The sequence below is a fragment of the Arvicanthis niloticus genome, chromosome 3 (assembly GCF_011762505.2).
Source record: "Arvicanthis niloticus isolate mArvNil1 chromosome 3, mArvNil1.pat.X, whole genome shotgun sequence".
NCBI lineage: Eukaryota > Metazoa > Chordata > Mammalia > Rodentia > Muridae > Arvicanthis > Arvicanthis niloticus.
The window spans coordinates 88,808,726-88,826,270 of NC_047660.1; the positions used below are offsets into that span (position 1 = coordinate 88,808,726).

The 17,545-nt window shown below is 39.3% G+C and overlaps 2 pseudogenes; both read left to right on the plus strand.

The window, feature by feature from the left end:
- Positions 1-4,352: 4,352 nt before the first annotated feature.
- On the plus strand, positions 4,353-4,468 carry LOC117706441 (small nucleolar RNA SNORA17; annotated as a pseudogene).
- An 11,505-nt stretch (positions 4,469-15,973) lies between these two features.
- LOC117705666 (protein SET-like) lies at positions 15,974-16,569 on the plus strand (annotated as a pseudogene).
- The last annotated feature ends 976 nt before the right edge of the window (positions 16,570-17,545 follow it).

Here is a 17,545-nt window from a genome sequence, read left to right on the forward strand (position 1 = left end):
GAAGCCAAGACACTGCCTCTGCCTCTCCCTCAGCTATTATGTATGAACGTGAATACACATACACTCTCACACACATGAGACAGACAGGGAGAATAATCTACCAAAAAAGCACACCTGAGTTTAGTTTTTACTGAGGACTAATCATCATGTGGACATGATGATACCATGATCTACATTGTTGATATGTCCCAAGCCAATATTGTTATTTCCCAACTTTATCACTGTCAGATATGACCATTCCCCACCCTCACTCATTGTATTATACTCCTAACCATACTGACCATCCCCAGGAAAACAGTCTCTACCAGGCATGATGTTTCAAAAATTTTGAAATAACTTCCTATAATTCAGAATTCAAGGACAAGGGACAGAAACCTTAGTAGCATCAAAATTCTCCAACATGAAGAAGTGTCAAGATGTCAGTGTAGGAGAGATTTATATGGGGAGATAAACAAGGTGAAGAATACAGGTCAAGAAAGTGGATATTGACATCAGCAACCAGTGTTTATAAAGCTCTTTTATGCATCATAGTACTGAATCCCTGAATAAACCACCTTCTGAAGCAAACAGGTGCATATGGTATCCAAGGAGTCACGTGATCAGTGTATGCTAATGCTGAAAATTGCCTTTTCCTTCTTTTACCTCCAATTTTAACTGGGGTAAATTAAAAGTAACAGAGAGCATGGGCCAGGCTAAAAAATTTTATTCCATGCAACTTTGAACAGCTGCTTTTAGGATGAAAATCTGTGAGAGCAGGAAGTAGTCTTTTTTTTTTTTTTTTTTTGTCTTCTCAGTAGCATGTCCTCAGCATCGAAAAGACTAACACATAAAGAAGTCACTTAATAGATGTCTAATAGATGTCACCTAAATGAGACTTAACTACACTTAACTACACCCTTTGTCTAGTGACACAAAGAGAAAATGTATCTATCTTATTGAGATATTATAAGAATGAATAAATTAATGCAGCAAGATGGTTGTCACCATGTAAAGGTTTAATAAATATAGGAGTTGCAAGAAGTACTATTATCATCATGATCAAATCCACCATAATGACAGACCCAGGCACTCATGGGAGTTGGTAAGTTTTCTGGGGTTATAACACAATGCTAAGAATCTGCATGATAAGCAATGTACACTTATTTAGCTCATAATTCTAAAGTCAAGTATATAGCAAGAGTTAGGAGATGAACTAAAATAGTACAGTCCTTGTTGCTGTGCCATGACATGATGGGAGGGAAAGTACACATAGGACAGATAAAGAACTGAATTGGACTTAACATTTCTGGTTTCTGGATCACTAACTTAATCTTATGCTAACCACATAATCCATATCTTTCCTCATGGCTTAATACATTTTCTGAGATCATAATATAATCACATCATTTAATCCCTTCCATCTTGCCACTATCATGATGGCAACTAAATTTCAACTTAGAAGGTATCTGTTAAGGAATGGAGAGTGTATCTGATCGATCCTTCACACTTCAGAAAGCAGGACCAAGGCAGAGTATTCCAGGAACGTCCAAGGGTTATTCCACAGCACAATGTTTCTCTTCTGCAATTTGTACTTCAGACAACTTATTTATTTCTTGTTCAGTTCTTTTCCTTTCTTCATGTCTTCATCTTGCCATCAAACTCCAGGTTTTGCACATCTCAGGCAAGTCCCCTAACACCAAGTTACATCTCCAGCCCCATTTCTGTTAGCATCTTAATGTTTCCTTCCATTTCATCTTGATGCAGCCTATTACTCTTTGAAATTTAAGATTCATAATGCTTTTATTCTTTTCTTCACTTTTAAAACCATAGGTGCTTGAGGCTACAAAATTCCCTCATAAACATCTACCATAGAGTTTGGCATGATATGTGATCATTGTTTTCTGGCCTGAAACGGAATATTCTAGCCCATTCCATCCCTTGACTGACTGTCAGTTATGGTTTAAACTTAGAGTCCATATTACTTGTAATAAATTTCCAAATGCATCTGAAATTATTAGTTGAGCTGAATTATTGGTCAAAAATGTCCTATGAATTCTCACAGACCAAAATTAAGTTTAAAAACAATGAAACATGCAGTGTTCAGAAGCAGAGCTCCCAGGTTTCGTGCTGAAATGTCCATACAGCAGTGTACTGGCACAATTTATGAGTCCGTTTCCTTAAACTCAGGTTGTCATTTACCAACATAGACTCTGGGCTCCGTCTCTCTTTCTATAGTTTCACAGTTTGAACACTGATGCCTACACCAGTGCTCCAAGACCCCTCATCTCACTGAAATGCATTTGTTGGTATCCACCACTGGCTGTGACAGCCAAGAGGCTACATATATGCACCATCACGATGCCTAAGAAGTGTGCTCATTTTATGGTGTTGTGACTGTTTGCTCTATGATTTAAGAAGGTTTTCTCTTTACAGTTACTGTTTTCTAAAAAAAAATAAATTTTAGATTTTTAGGGGGAGATTTCACAACTACATATAATCCTCAATATTTTATTTTGGGGCTCACTCTGAGAAAACTAATTCCTTTCTCTAAGCTTCAGCCCTGGGCCACACTAACCCTAGTGGGCATTGATTGAATCTATTAAATTAAAAGCCACCATCACAGGCTCAGTGCAACACGGGAATCAACCCCATTCAATCAGTGAAGCTTATACTGGCAAGTCTTCTAAATTTCCAAGCAGGAATACACAAGAACAGAACCACAAAATCACTCACCTCTTTACACTGAGAATGGCCCTCTATGGCTGCATCACTTCCTCACTCTGCAGCTTGAGTGATTCTCTTAACCTCACGATACCACTCAGCTCATCCATACACTGGGGACAATGTCAATCAACCAAATGGGGTCACACAAGAAAATATACAGGAACAGTCTTGCAATATACAGTACATGGCACATCAGGCTTTACATTCTTGATTCTGTCGTTGTCATGATGGCTAAACTCAGATGAAGCTCCTAAGAGCTCCTTAATGGATTCTCGGTTACTAAAATAGCATAATTTAATAGAAAATGGAATATTTAGTGTGCCTGGGGTAAAGGGTAAAAATGTCCTCTCTCTCTCTCTCTCTCTCTCTCTCTCTCTCTCTCTTTCTCTCTCTCCCCATACATATGCTTATGTACATGAATATATACATATATGTATGTATGTACTTGTATGTATTACATAATACCTGTGCTTATAATTAAATGCTTATAAATATATAATTTATTGAGGTCCTCTGGCTATACATATGCAGATATGAGCCTATAATTATAATAAAATTAAATATGCATTTACATGAAATTACTTATATAGAGATACTATGTAAACAGATACATTGCTTATCCATATTTTTAAAATATTTTCCTTGAGGTCCAAGAACTAAATATATTACTCTAGTTTCTTATTTATATGCTTTATAATTTCTTTGAAGTTTGCTTCTCTGTCAGTATGATAAAAAACTGACCAAAAGCAACTTGGAAAAGCAAGGTCTTAATTCATTTCCCACTTCCAGATAGTGCTCCATCACCATGGGAAGCCAAGGCTGGAACTGAATCACAAGCCATGGAGGATCACTGCTTAATGGCTTGCTTTGCATGGCTTGTTACACAACCTGAGACCACCTGCCCAGGAGTGAAGCTGCCCACAATGGTCTAGGCCCTCCCTTAGCACTTATTAATAAAGAAAATATGTCACAGACATACCCACATGCCAGTCAGGTGGAAGTAATTCCTCATAGGGGATTTCTTCTTCCCAGTGACTCTGGTTTGAGTCAAGTTGGCAAAAGACTAAGCAGCACACCAACCACTTGATTAGATGGGGGTGAAAGCTTGACCCTGTGTATGCTACTTCACACTACTATTCACACTTCTGTTCTTCACACTACTATTTTCTGTGAGCTTTTTCTAGGCTGGGATAAGTGCAGATAAGATGTGAGCATTCTGAACACCATGTTCAGGGTGCCAAGCTCTATTTGTTTGACATCTCAAATCTTATACGTCTGTGAGTGACAAGTCTGAGACTCTTGTATGGCACCAGTTCCCCACCAGACAAGGCTGCTACTCCGAGCTGCTGACTCACAAACACACTCAACTACCAAATATGCTTGTCCTGTACTCTTGAATATCCTGGTAAATATTTCACATATTTGCCAATATGAAAATCAAATTTCATACCATTAGTAAAGGTTGTTGTGGTTGTGGTTATGGCCATTTAATGTAAAGTACAAAAGTTAGGAAAATGCATTTGTTTATGATTAGAGTCACATTCACAAAACATTTTAGACACAGACAGACACATACATACATACATACACACACATATAATACACATGACCACTCACTTGTTTTTGTTACATCAAGATTATTAAATGAGATCCCTAGAGGTGTTGCAAGCATCAGATGTGCATCAGTAGATGGCAGAGAGGAGAAAGCCTATGTCATGCTCAGCGTTTTGATCAGTAACATCTAAATGATTAGTAGTCTAACATCCCTGAAAAAAGAAGTGAGCCCAAGACAATTACCAGTCTGGGACCACATGGGCCCAGATGGGCTTCGAAAAGAAGGCATAAGCTGGAGACTAGAAAACCCTGCCTGGGACCTTGGGGATGAGCCATAGACTCAATGGGCCATGCAGGCCTGGGCAAGGACCAGGCCTGGAGTCATGAGAGCAGGAGACCTAGTTCTGCCCCTTACCAGCTGCAGGACTCAGGATATCAGGCCCTGTACCCCACCTGAAAAATGCAGTAGAGATGACCCTGGTTGCAAGGTGGATACAGTCGAGCTTTCCCCAGAAACATGAGTGTAGGAGAGCTGACCCTGCAACTTGTCTGTCATGCAGTGACATGGGTGAGGGAGAGATACCCCCTCACCCCCTGCCACATACAGTAGGCAGGAGACTTGGCCACAAGGTCATCAGAGCAGAGGGAGCTGTCCCTTCCCCGCACCTACTTCAACACTCAGGACAGAAGGCCCTAAACCTCACCTGGGCAGCTTAGTAGAGCTGGCCCTGACTATAGGGATTGTAAGTGAGCTGGTCTAGAGGATACTAGCATGGGAAAGCTGGTGGGGCAACTTGTCTGCTGTGCAGCAACATGGGAAAAGTAGAGATGCCCTCCCCTGTCCTTGCCACTTGACACCAGTGGCAGGTAGGAAAGCTGGCCTAGGGGTCAGGAAAGCAGGAGAACTGACCCTGACCCTCATCTGCTACAGCGCTCAGGGGAACAGGCCTTAAACCTTACCTAGGCATCACAGCAGAGTGGTCCTGGACATGGGGGTTTGCAGATAAGAGTGACATCTGTCCCCTCTCTTTCTCTCTCTTTCTCTCTCTCATCACCTAGCTTCTCCTCTCCTTCTTCTCCTCCTCTCCTTACTCCTTTTCTTCCTCTCGGTACTCCTCCCACCTTAGCTCCAAAAAGGAAAAGGGGGCATGGGATAGGGATTTTCTAGGGAGGGGAAATGGGGAAAGGGGATGGCATCTGAAATGTAAATAAAATATCCAATAAAAAAAAAAAGAAAGAAAAAAAGAGCGACATCTGGGAGCCAGACGAACTCGGATGCCTCTCAGGCCCACATTCAGGGCTATGAATTGGCCCACCCCAACATCTACCCTATGGATGCACTGCTTGAGTGCATGAAGGAGCCAGTCCTATAGATCCAAAACTATGGGGTCTCTATTACACAGGGTAGCAACAGTCTGTCTGATATGAGGCCCTGTGAGGTTCCAGTATTGATAGAGTAGCAGAAGCCAGAGGCCTCACACTAGACCAATGAGTCATTGCAGTGAACATGTGTAAGAAAAGTATGAACAGAAGGTAATAGTGTGGAATACACCATGATGCAATACAACTTCTACATGCATTTTTTTTCTCTGTTGGGGGAGGAAAGTAGCAAGGGGGAAAGTGGGTACAAGGGGACAAGGAGAGGATTGGGATACATGATATGAAATTCACAGAGAAGCAGTGGAAAACTTTTTTTTTTTTAAGTTTACTTATTTCTTTGGCAGAAAAAGAAAGAATAGGAGGAAGGAAGGAAGGAAGGAAGGAAGGAAGGGAGGGAGGAAGGGAGGGAGGGAAGCAGGGAGGGAGGGAGGGAGGGAGGGAGGGAGGAAGGAAGGAAGGAAGGAAGGAAGGAAGGAAGGAAGGAAGGAAGGAAAGAAGGATAGACTGATAAATGGATGGACAGATGGATGGACATAAGAAAAAAGAGAGAAAGAAGTCATTCCATTGACTTCCTTTACATGGACCAAAAGACAGTTTTTGTTTGATCTCCTATTACAGTGAGCAAAGTAAATTATAAAACTTATTTAAATAAATTAAAAGTTAACAGTTTCTTTTTTTATATTGGATATTTTACTTATTTACATTTCAGACTTCATCCCATATCCCCTCCCTAGAACCCCCTATCCCATGCCTCCTCCTCCTCCTTTATGCTTTTATACCATTTTGATTACATGCATGTAATAAGGTCAGTTCTAGGTTGAGGGACTGGCAATACAATAGATGCAAATAGTTGAGGAACAAGCAATACAATAAATGCAAATAGTCAAAGAAAAAGCAAAGCATTAAATCCAGTTACATGAACACTCCCATGATCACTGTTTCTAAAGGCTTAACAGGATGTCCAAAGTATCTGAGTCTACTTCCCTATCCTAGCCCAAGGTCATTTTCATGTCTGAAGCCTACTTCCTTGTTCTAGCCTAAAATTTAGATTCCTGTTTGAAATTACTTCTTTGTTCTAGACTAATATTTAGATTCCTGTCTGAGATTACTTCTTTGTTGTAGCCTAAGTTTAGAGTCTTACCTGAAATTACTTCTTTGTTCTAGTCTAATGTCACATTCCTGCTTGAAGCCTACTTCCTTGTCCTTAGCCAATGTCATATTCCTGCCAAGCAGCCCATTTCCTTGTCCTTGGCCCATGTCAGCTTCTTGCCAAGAAGCCCCAAAGGCTCTCCATCTCTCCCTACTTTTTATTTCATTAACAAGACTGAGCCTGTCTTAGGTTGTTCTGACAAGAATGCCTTCCTTACCAGTCATGGAATATGCATTATCAAAGGCAATGCACTTATTTCTTAGGTTGGTAAGGCTCTGTGCAGAATCTTACCCATCCTTGACTTGCCAGCCTGTTAATTTAGTAACTCTGTCTGGGGGCCCATTTTCAGGTTTAAATCATGTACTTTGGCTGCAAACATGTTGATGTTGTTAAAGGTAAACTTAACACAATGGGCAGGAATAAAAGTATTCCCAGGACAAAAAGGGCTGGCCTGATCAAACTATATATGCCATTCCCAAGGTTTGTCCAAAATGGAAAAACTGAGCTCAGGCCATGAATAATTTTATTGGCATTATCTGCAGCATCGAAGGTCAACAGAGCAGTATTCTTTAAATTCATAATCTCACTATGCAAAGTTAACACACCCAGAGAGGTGGTAGTATTATGCCAAAAATGCTTCAGGTGTCTTTAAACTTTTTTCTAATTATAATGACAATCATTGTGAATTTTAAGTAATACTACTCCAATGATGTTTGTCAAGACCCTTGGGATGGCTCCTAACTCTTGAACCCTGAATGTCCTTCAGATAATTTGAATGGGTTATAGAGCATCATTCATTGTTCCAGATACCTATATAAATTGTTTTGCATACTCAATACATTAGTAACATTTTTTTGCTAGATGGTTAACAAAAATAGTTTTCTTAACTCCTTGTGTCAATGCTGTTGCCGAAGCAGTGGTGCTAGCAATTAATGGAACTAAAGCTGTTATACCAGCAATAATCAAGCCTGCTACCCTCTTGCTTCTTCGTAAAGCCTAACTCATTTCTTCCAGCACTTTTAAGCTTTTTTCAGAGAATCAAGGTTTTCTAATACTCAGGATAGTGAGACAAAAACTGGTTGATAGACCCCCATAACAGATATGCCAGGTTACAACACACTAGCATAATTGGAAATTATACAGTCAATGCAACTTACAATAAATGTTGTAGAAGAGACAAAACCAATTTTAGCTTGACAATTAAAAGAGTCTTAAAACATGAACTAACCATGTTTGAAATCCAGATTCTGTCCCAACATTATCTCTTGCTATCCTAACATCATAGTGAGCTATAGCTAGCTTTCAAATATGTCTCTGACAAAGTCCAGATCCAGTCTTTCAAAAGTAGACTGTTATTTCCCATATTGGATTGATTTCTAGACCAGTACATGATTGAGTCCGAATAGCTGGGCACCTTTGAGAAGAATATAAGAGACATAATTTCTCTTTTTGATTCTCGATCCCACAAGGTCTAAAAACTTGAGGCAAGGTGTGGGGTGGTGGGCTGTGAGATGCAGCTGGTTGCTTGGTCGAGCATGAGCTTGGAACCCCGGAACCTTATTGGAAAGCAGGAGTTCAGCTGTGCTCCCAGGCCTTGGTACTAGGGGTGTGGCTGAACACATGTCCCATACCAACCCAAGAACCAGAATATCTTTCCATGGCCCAACACTCCAGCATGTTTCTTAGAACCATTTTCTTGAAAAATTGTTTTTCAGCTTTTTACTCTAAGGTAGTGTCTGTCTTTGTCACAGAGGTGGGTTTCCTTTATGCAGCAAAATGTTGGGTCCTGTTTATGTATCCAGTCCACTAGCCTATGTCTTTTAATTGGAGAATTGAGTCCATTGATGTTAAGAGATATTAAGAAATAGTGATTGTTGCTTCCTGTTATTTTTGTTATTAGAGGTGGAATTATCTTTGTGTGGCTATCTTCTTTTGGATTTCTAGGGTATAATTTCCCTCCTTGTATTGGAGCTTTCCTGCTGTTATCCTTTGTAATGCTCTGCTTGTGGAAAGATACTGTGTAAATTTGGTTTTGTCATAGAATATCTTGGTTTCTCCATTTATGGTAATTGAGAGTTTTGCTGGGTATAGTAGCCTGGGCTGACATTTGTGTTCTCTTACGATCTGTATGACATCTGTCCAGCATCTTCTAGCTTTTATAGTATCTGGTGAGAAGTCTGGTGTAATTCTCATCTGTCTGCCTTTATATGTTACTTGGCCTTTTTCTCTTATTGCATTTAATATTCTTTCTTTGTTTTGTGCACTTGGTGTTTTGATTATTATGTGACGGGAGGTATTTCTTTTCTGGTCTAGTCTATTTGGCATTCTATAGGCTTCTTGTATGTTTATGGGCATCTCTTTCTTTAGATTAGGGAAGTTTTCTTCTATAATTTTGTTGAAGATATTTATTGGCCCTTTAAGTTGGGAATCTTCACTCTCATCTATACCTATTATCCTTAGGTTTGGTCTTCTCATTGTGTCCTGGATTTCCTGGATGTTTTGGGTTAGGAGTTTTTTGCATTTTGCATTTTCTTTGACAGTTGAGTTAATGTTTTCTATGGTATCTTCTGAACCTGAGATTTTCTCTTCTGTCTCTTGTATTCTGTTGGTGATGCTTGCGTCTATGACTCCTGATTTCTTTCCTAGGTTTTCTATCTCCAGCATAGTCTCCCTTTGTGATTTCTTGATTGTTTCTACTTCCATTTTTATGTCCTGGATGATTTTGTTCAATTCCTTCACCTGTTTGGTTGTGTTTTCTTGCAATTCTTTAAGGGACTTTTGTGTTTCCTCTTTAAGGACTTCTACCTATTTACCTGTGTTCTCCTCAATTTCTTTAAGAGTGTTATTTATGTCCTTCTTAAAGTCCTCTATCATCATCATTAGAAGTGATTTTAAATCTGAATCTTGCTTTTCTGTGCAATGGGAAATTCAGGACTTGCTAGTGTGGGAGAACTAGTTTCTGATGATGCCAAGTATCCTGGGTTGCTGATGCTTATGTTCTTGCGCTCGTCTTTTGCCATCTGTTTCTCCTTAGTGCTATCTGCAGTCTCTGACTGGAGCCTGTCTTTCCTATTATCTTGGTTGTGTCAGAACTGTGTGAGGTGGGTGTTGCTGCTGGGGTTAGAGCTGAAGCCCAGGATCTGCTCAGTGTTCCAGTGTTCCAGTGTTCCAGCACAGACCGGAAGGAACCAGTGCTCCAGGCTAGAAGTGACTTCCTGGGTCCTAATGGGTCCCAGTTACTCCCTGCTTGGGGCGGGTGTTGCTGTCTTTTTACCCAAGATACTGCCGGGGTTAGAGGTCCTGGGAGCCGTGCTTTCTCTGGGGTTTGTGAGATTGGGTGCAGAACTGAAGCCTGGGATCTGTTCAGTCAAAAGTTGACAGCTTAAAAAACTATTAAGTAATAGTACACAGAGTTATATTGTAATTTCAGAGACCAATGAGTAGCTATGACTAGAGTTGGTTAATTGGTGTTGGATACTGGTGATATCTTCGCATATACACCAAGAGGTAGATTAGCTGTAAGAACCAAATACCATGGTATACAATTTAAGCATATACAGTTCTGAAAAAGTCAGAAAAATTCAGGATACTAAGGATATTTCATTTGTTTTGATGCAGTAATCTTACCTTTAAAACTCTATTGGGAAGTATTTCTGAATCCAAGGAAATATTTCTCTGCAGGTATTCACTGCATTATAACTTCTTTGTAAAAATTAATATGTAAAGCTATGTGCTCAGTAATTGCTAAAAAGTTTATGTTGTCCCCATCTGTTGCAATATTTTGTAGCCACTAAAGTTATTTATAAAGAGATACTAGTAACACATTATGTAAAATATCAAATATGGGTGAAAATTAATTAACAACAAGTTGACCAGTGAACACTGAAAAGGAGTTGGTTGAAGTGTTGTTATTGCTTGTCTTTACAATTGTATGACTGCGGGCAATATTTCTTTGTTTGGTTTTCTTTCTAAATTTCATAAAATACTGTTTTTAATGAGACATTTGTCTTTGCTTTTTTTTAACAGAAAGATATGAAAGCATATTAACTTATTGGAAACAAAGAACAAAGAATTAATTTCCCCTCTTTCTTTTTTGGCCTTCAGAAGGTGTCCACCAGAATGACTGAGTTGCATGGCATGCATTGTTGGTAAATTGCTGGTGAGTGAGGTAGAGTGTCCTCATATCTAGCTTACTAAATCTCTAGCATCTAGATAATTGGTAGATTTCATCGTTTTTGTTTCCCAAGATCTAAATAGAGTCTAAATTCTGTTAAGTAAAGACTGGACTACACAGAGTAACACTGAGTGACACTGGCCAGACCCACTCTACTCTTTCAAGGGGATATTGAGTTTTAGTTCCTCCTGTATATTTATGATGCAAGACAAGAAAAAAATCACATTGCATTCCATCCCTCTACCCTGCTCATACTGGAACTTGAATGCTTTGTCTTTCAAAAGCCCAAGGATCCCAAGATTGAAATCATCCAGCATAAAAGAGCACAACTACTGGGACAGGATACAGACAAACTCAAGATAGCACAAAGGCTGGAGCAATTTGCCATTTCAGAATAGAGTCCCACATGATAACCTGAAGCTCCTTCCCTACAAAGCTGATATTCACCGCATACTCTCCTCTCATCCTGAAGCCGAAGGCATACTTTGTACAGTTCACATTTCTGCAAATTGGTGTCTATTTGTAGCTATTTGGTTTATTATAACTGGTCCAGGGACAATTTAGACCAGACTTTGGCAGGCTCTTATGATAACAATCTGCCCCATGGTGCTCCTTATGGAAGACACCTGCTTTGCCAGGAAGATGCATTAGCTGTGGGTGACTGAGTAAGAACACAATTAAGTTGTCAAAGTTTCTGCCGGACCCTGCTGGGTCTGGGCACAGTAAATCTCAGGGATTCCTATTTCTTCTGTTAGCCACAGTGCCTGCCAAGTCAAGAGACCCTGGTTCTATGCTTTCTACATTTTGTGTCAGAGATCATCAGAAAATATATGGTTTACTTTGGAAAGAAACCAGGGCTTCAGTTCCCTGTTGGTGTTGTCTGTCTAGCTATTAATCCCTCATCCCTTTCAAGTTCATTCTACCCAAAGAGGATGCAGAAAGCTATCCAGAGTCAAATAACACCAAGAAGTCACAGACCTGCCAGAATGGGCAGTATATGGGACCTGTCCTGGTGCAACTTGATTGTCTACCTAGGGCAAAACCTCCAGTACACTAATAAGATATTAGTGCTAAGATAAAAAGCAAAAAGGTCATTAATCTCCTTAGTATATAGCATATATGTATGCAGGTATTGAAGGTCACATACAAAATTTTCTGAGCCAATAAGTCATGTTTCTTTCTACCTTCATTCAGACTTCCCCTCCAAAATCCACTCTCCAGATACAATCATGGGGTATTTCAGATTAAAACAGGAAATGGCAAATGATTCCTATCCTGATTTTGTTATCTTTCACCAGTGCCCAAGGCTTCAGTCCTCTGGCCTATCTAACCTTATAGAACATAATGTGGTTTGTTGGAAAAGGCACAAGGTTTAGACTCACACTCACATAACTACAAATTTGTTTCTGCCCTTTTTTAAGCCACAAAACCATATCTCTGTAAAAGGCACAGTGAAATTTGGGCTAAATAAAATTGTATGTGTAAAATATCTCATGATAGCTAAGTAGACAGCTGTTCCTCAGTCAGATATGCAGTCATTTGCAAGGTCAATTGGGACTCATCTCAAGACTCTACTCTTTAAAAGTTATTTCCTGACTACTCACTTAAATGCCTCTGGCACCTTAGTCACTCAAGAGCACCTTATCTTTTCTCATAACGTAGACAAGAAGGTATTTAGCTGGCTTTCTGTAGTAGGACAGAGCTTCTAGAAAGATTCACAAGCATGCCATGGCTTCTGTTCAGCAGTTGGCTAGGAACAGGGCCCAGTAGCTTTTTAGTAGAGAATTGGCTTCAGTGTGTAGCCATAATATCTAAGGCTTCTGGTGGGCATCTAAGTAGGGAAGAAGTTTCAATGCATCAGATCATACTAGACCCTTTCCATTCTAGACTCCTCAGAAAGTGCCCTGGGGCTTCCCTGCAGACATCTAACATGACACAGAAAAACACAAGATGTATCAATTTTTAAGAGGAAGATTGGAAACAGAATGATACAATTACATGTGTCCAGCCACAGAGACTGAAGGCATAAATCTTGGATGTGTTCCACAAAACATCTTTTGCCTATCTATAAGCCAGATCTGGCAGCCATATTTAACGTCTGTTTAACATTCTCTGTTGTAAAGGATGAAAAGGCTATTTATGGTCAACATAGACTATAGTTGTTGTTCTTTGGAGAAACAAATGAAAATGACAATTCGAAGCCTTGATAGTTATTTAAATATCTACTTATTTATAAGTAGATTAAAAATAAGTATGGCCTTCCTCATAAAATCAGAATTTAAAATATTCTACATCCTGAATAAGGTGATTGGTGTAACTCATTCAATACTATTTTTTTAAAAAGATTAAACACACATACATCTCAGAGGAGAAATTTTGGATCCTTAGAAAGATTGTTCACTTTGGAGATATGCAAGCTGTGTTTTACATCACTCCAAGAGGAATCCTTCACTGTACAGGAAAAGGGCAATATTTGAGAGACAACTCTTCTTCATGAGACAGTACAATTTCTGATGGAAAAGGATGTTGCCTTCTTATTTGCACTGTGCCTTGCAGTTATTTGCAAGGACAGCATACAAACATGAACACATGCCCTATTTCCATATAATCTACACTAAGTGAAAAAAAAAATCCCCCATGTAGGGAATGTCTCATTTACAAAAGTATTCATCACAGCATTATTCAAACATTGCAAATAACCCGAATGTCCAATAGGAAGGAAATGATTCAATCAATGGTAGTGTTCACAATGGATATTTAGGAACTGCTTCTAATAACATGGAGGAAAGCTTCTGCTATGCTATCATTATAATTTTATACTTAGGGATAAAAATTGCGTATACAGCATGATTACTGCTATGCAAAGCAAACAAAAATATTTAAAAGCTATTCATAATGAAATTGTAGGATGGTAGTATTTTGAAACATGGATTAGCAGCAGTTGTTTGGGGATATAAGACTACCAGTGCTATTTCTGCCTCCTAACTTCCTATGTTTTCCAAATATTTTAATGAGTATGTACTCATTTTATATTGAAATATCTACCAGTCATTGTTAAAACTGAGAACAGTTAAACATCAGAGGTAGAATTAAAATTTTCTCAAAATCCATTGATAAGGCATAAAGGAAGCCTATTTCTCTACCTAATGGAGAGGTTTCAGTGCCTTGACATAGGAATTCTTCCCACCACCAGCTTCAAGAATCCTTGTGGATGACAAGAGCCATGGGAAATCTCTGAAAAGGCAGAAAGAATCCTTCAGCCTAGAGTTACTCATTCTGAATGTGTAGCATTTTCTCAAAGAAGGTACAAGGTTCCCATTATGAGAGGAAAAAAATTTAAAAAAAAAACAGAAAATAGATTAGAGACCTATAACCATTAATATTGCAAAAAGACAAATGAATCAAAGTTGACTAGAACCATTTTCATTATTTTATTTATAATGAAATTATAAATTATTTTCATTTCTTTTAGTATCAGAACTCATTTTCCCTCAAACTTTCTCCCTCTGACTGTACATGTCTTAGTGAGACCAAGCACATTCTCTGATCAAAGCATGAGTCTGCATGTCATCGGGCCTGGCAGATCCATATCAGGGGTCAGAGCAAGCCTGCTAACCCAGCTGAGCATTTTCCAGATTAAGCTTTGGGGATTCCCAGAGGGTTTTGAAAAGAGAATTTCTGCCGGCTTCCTATGCATTGGGCTAGTCAGTTATAAGCTGAACTTTTATAACCATCTTGCCTAAATGTAGAAAACATCTGCCCAAGAAAAACCCAGAAGCAAGCCATCTGAGAGAGGTTTTTTAAAAATCTGCAGACAACACAGAACATAGGAGAAAACTTTCTCTCCTCATAGTATTTGTGCTTTTATCCTTTTTCTGATGATATTTTGGTATTTTGAGTCAGTTCCTTCCTGAGTCAATTCTACTCTTTGACTTCCCATTTTCCAAAACTACTAAATCCCACACTCATTTGTGTTAACCTAAATTGGCTTAGGTAGAGTCTTTTTCACTCACAAAGTATTCTTGTCTATATGGAAACTTGAAGAAACAAGTGGAAGAAGAAGGAGGAGGAGGAGGAGGAGGAGGAGGAGGAGGAGGAGGAGGAGGAGGAGGAAGAGGAAGAGGGAGAGGAGGAAGAGGAGGAGGAGGAGGGAGAGGAGGAAGAAGAGGAAGAGGAGGAGGATGACCACAAGGATGAGGAAGACGAGGACAAAGGGAAGGAAGAAAGGAAGGAAGAAACAAAGAAACAAAGAAACAAAAAAAATTCAGAGAACCTACATATTACAGACCATGTGCATGTGCACACCCATGTGGGGGGTGGTTAAGGTGAACTGAGAAATACATATTTTTAGGTGAACTCAACTAAGTTTCGTGATAGCAATTTTTAATCACATTTTAGGGATTCTTAGTGGTTACAAGTGACAAAGTGAAACCCAATTGACAGAGCTTTAACTCTGACAGTTTAGACAACTACACCTCAAGGGTAATACAAGGACCTAATCAATGGGACTGTCATTTTGAGGTTCTGTGTTGTCTGTGATACGTCAGTAGGAGACAGATGAGACATAGATGCCATATTGGCAGCAGGAGTAACTGCACAAGGTTAGAGGCCCAACAGTGGGCTTCTTCAGATTGGCGCTCAACTAAGAAAAAGGCATAGTCAAGTTAAAGGAAATGAGTTTCAGTTCACACTTTGCTTCCCCTTGAAAGAATTTGAAGAATTCCCTAAGTCTGCCTCTCTGGAGTGACAGAACGTATATTCTAGACAACAAAAATAGTTACATTTGAACATGCATAAAACTGATCTGAACATGCAGGAGAGAGCTCTGGCTTCTAAACATGCCCCTCTTGCAATGGCCTGAATTGGCAATCTGGACTTCTGCCCAAGCCTAAGAAATCCAGACAAGTTCCTGCACCAAAGCCAGCTGACATCTCCTGACCTGACAAAAGGAGTGGGGAAAAACATCAAAAAGCATTTGAACGTATTGTCAAAGTACAATATAAATAGACTCAATGAATAAGCCAATAAAAAATTTTGAAAATAGAATAGAATTTATCAACAAAATCCCATATTTTGGGGTAACATTTGCCAGCCATCCACAAGTGTCCGCACTTGTGGGGAAGGAGGACAAAGAAGCTCTACAGTATTTGGCCATAAAAGTGACACAATTTGAAGATACAAAATCAGGTTGCAGGAATAATTTTTATTTTGATGAAAATTGATGAAACTTGGAAAATAAAGTCTCCAAATAATTTGATCTGAATGAAGGTGGCAACCCATTTTCAAAGTCCACTAAAATCAAATGGAAATATGGAAAGGATTTGACAAAATGTTCAAATCTAGTGCAGAATAAGACCAGCAAGAGTAGGCAGTGTGAGGAACCAGAGCTGCCTTACCAGATCTGCTAAGCATTCTGATACAGATGCAGTTGAGTTAGGCAAAGTCATCAAGACAATATTTGACCACAACCACTGCAGTATGATTTAGTTCCTGATATGGATGATGAAGAAGAGGCAGAAGATGATGGTGAGGATGATGGAAAAAAGGAAAGGAAAGATTGGAAGTTACTGATGAAGAAGGGGATGAGGATGAAGGGGTGGAACAATGACGAACACAGGACAGTGATTGATTCCAACCTTCTTTTATTATTTTCTTTTAAGTGTCTAATTTCTTTCAGTCCATGGGAGCAAGTTTCTGTTATTTCTCCCACTTCTGTCCTACACTGGGTCACCCTGGTTTTGAAGTCTCCTCTCAGCACCATAGTTCTTTACTCATCTGGTAGGAAATACCTTGAGTAAAATGTAATAGGGGAAAAATTTCAATGTGTTCACTATGAGGTAAGGATAAATGTTTGACAGGATAAACATGCTTAGTCTTATTTAAACCTTGCCCCTATGCACACACATATTAGTGCATTCTGTGATTCCCAGTACTATGTGCAATTTTAAGTTTCTTATGTACCAGTTAGAAGAATTGAAACTTTCTGAAAGCCTACTAAATCAGAACAGACTGCTGGTTGATTTAACAAAACAACAACAGAAAGCTTTATCAATGTAAAGTCTTAAAGATAAAAATTAAACAAAAATTTATATTTGGGTTTTAGAAAGATGATTATTCACAGAGGAAATGAAAATCTGTCTTTGGCCCTCAAAGATGAGACAGGGCGAGAGGTTACTGCAGGCTTCAGAAGGCTCTGCCATGTAGGATGAAAATTAATAAGGACCCAGAATCCTTGGGTTTACTTCTCAGATAGGTGGTGGTAACCTAGAAGATATGAATGTGGTGCCACTATTGCAAGCATCTTCACACTTGGGTTGTACCTGTGGGTGACCTGGCTATCTTGCTTCACCCACTCCCCTTGCCCAACTTAATATTAGCCAAGTATTAATCCTTTCCCTAAAGAAACTTCCATGAAGAAAAGTAGCACAGCACTCGGGTACATCTTCCTAGTGTTGTCTCAGCATTACCTTCTCCTGCATCTTCCCTAAGTTCTGCTCTTTGCTCTTTACACTCCAGCTCTTCTCAACTTTGAGCTTCTGGAGTTCATGAAGCAATGACTGTTTCTGACCAGCATGGTCCAGACG